The sequence below is a fragment of the Alosa sapidissima genome, chromosome 1, assembly GCF_018492685.1.
Source record: "Alosa sapidissima isolate fAloSap1 chromosome 1, fAloSap1.pri, whole genome shotgun sequence".
Lineage (NCBI taxonomy): Eukaryota > Metazoa > Chordata > Actinopteri > Clupeiformes > Clupeidae > Alosa > Alosa sapidissima.
Genome location: NC_055957.1, coordinates 2,304,797 through 2,307,296, shown reverse-complemented (window position 1 = coordinate 2,307,296; position 2,500 = coordinate 2,304,797). Strand labels below are relative to the sequence as shown.

General features: G+C 50.8%; 1 protein-coding gene across 1 annotated transcript in view; it reads right to left on the bottom strand.

Moving 5' to 3' along the window:
- Positions 1–2,500, bottom strand: part of LOC121718603 (protein jagged-2-like) — a 28,664-nt gene that overhangs the window by 24,927 nt on the left and 1,237 nt on the right. The gene's annotated exons all lie outside the window — the stretch shown is intronic.

Here is a 2,500-nt window from a genome sequence, read left to right as displayed (position 1 = left end):
GCCCTGGGAAATCCTGTGTTGGTGATGATGGTTGATGATGTTGTTGAGCCAATTCTCACGGTCTGCGGTCTGTTGCTGAGTAAGTTATGGATGCAGTGGGGCGAGTGGTGGGGGCATGTTGAGTTGATGTGATTTCTTGATGAGCTGGTGATGTTGGATTGTGTTGAAAGCGTTGCGGTGAGTGCAGAGGACTGAAGCCAAGTGGCCTCTGGGTCTGTATGCTAACTGATCTGGGTCTGTATGCTAACTGATCTACGTCCTCCGCACCTCCTCTGGGTCTGTATGCTAACTGATCTGGGTCTGTATGCTAACTGATCTGGGTCTGTATGTTAACTGATCTGGGTCTGTATGCTAACTGATCTGGGTCTGTATGTTAACTGATCAGGGTCTGTATGTTAACTGATCTGGGTCTGTATGCTAACTGATCTGGGTCTGTATGCTAACTGATCTGGGTCTGATCTGGGTCTGTATGCTAACTGATCTGGGTCTGTATGCTAACTGATCTGCGTCCTCCGCACCTCCTCTGGGTCTGTATGCTAACTGATCTGGGTCTGTATGCTAACTGATCTGCGTCCTCCGCACCTCCTCTGGGTCTGTATGCTAACTGATCTGCATCTGTATGCTAACTGATCTGGGTCTGTATGCTAACTGATCTGCGTCCTCCGCACCTCCTCTGGGTCTGTATGCTAACTGATCTGCGTCCTCCGCACCTCCTCTGGGTCTGTATGCTAACTGATCTGGATCTGTATGCTAACTGATCTGCGTCCTCCGCACCTCCTCTGGGTCTGTATGCTAACTGATCTGCATCTGTATGCTAACTGATCTGGGTCTGTATGCTAACTGATCTGCGTCCTCCGCACCTCCTCTGGGTCTGTATGCTAACTGATCTGGGTCCAGGTGTTGTCTGACGGGATACTCTTCATAGAGCTAAAGGCACCAATTCAACGTCAAACACAAACAAAACACACACACACTCACACACACTCACACTCATACACTCACACACACACACACACACTCACACACACACACTCACACACACACACTCGCGCACGCACACACACACACACACAAAGACACACACACACACACACACATAAACACACACACATACACACACACACACACACACACACACACACACACACACTCTCACAAACACACACACACACACACACACACCCTCACACACACACTCACACACACACACACACACGGCCACTGCAGCTGCTGGGCCGCTCTCTGACCAGTTGGCACAGTGGCTAGCAGCTGTCCACGGAGCACAATGACCACATCATCGTACGCACACACACACACACACACACACACACACACACACACACACACACACACTACAACACAGGGAAAACACAGACGTTTGCCACACACAGAACAGAGCAGAGGACACACATGGATCAGCTCGACACAGAACACACACACACACACACACATACATACACACAGAGAGAGAGAGAGAGGGAGAGAGAGAGGGACAGAGAGAGGGACAGAGAGAGAGAGAGAGAGAGAGAGAGGGAGAGAGAAAGTAGACCAAGGAACTCTCTCATCTTACAACTCATCTGAAACGCTCCATTTCCCAACAATGCAGATCATTCCTGCACTCACACACACACACACACACACACACACAGACACACACACACACATTCATACACAAACACACACACACACACAGAAGCATTCACTCCTACACTAGACAGACTTTCATTGTCACACACATAGCCAAACATGTTAAATCCACTCACACTGCACGTTTTGCTGTAAGCAGTTCACACAGAATTAGACACACACACACACACACACATGCACACACACACACCCTCCACTCTCACAGACTCTCGACTCAAAACATGTTGAATCTAGTCCAGTTTCATCCTCTACAAACACACACACACACACACACACAGCGTTCTGCCTGCCTGTGTGTGTGTGTTTCCTAGAGACTGTCACCAAGTGAATGTGGGTGTGTGTGTGTGTGTGTGTGTGTCCTAGTAGTTGTTGGACATTAGTGGCCATCATGGTTAAATGGTTGTGGCTGACAGCAGGACAGTGGACCCGGCCTGTGGCGCGTGTCCGTGCGTTACTGCAGATAAGGGGGCGTGAGCAGGGGGCGTGAACAACCTTCATCTGTTAACTGTGTAACCGGACACGGCCGTTCAGGCTACGCGCGCTGGCAGCCGACGGCTGGAATGTCTCGCGCCATGCAGCAGCCCAGTGCAACTTTAGACTCTCTGTTGGCCACGCGGCGACGTCAATTTCTTTAATTACTTGTAATATTGGAATATCCGTGATCGATATCACAGTCGGTGTGTACTAACTGGGGATTCGTCCCACGGGCTGTTACGCTCTCCGCCGGCGGAGCGGCCGAGCGCGCATCAGTACACGGCGACAACTCTGTGGTTTACACCGAGCAAACATGACATGAGCGAGACGCTCCAGCAGCCTCCTCAGCCTCCTCCGCCGGCTAACGTTACATACGGAC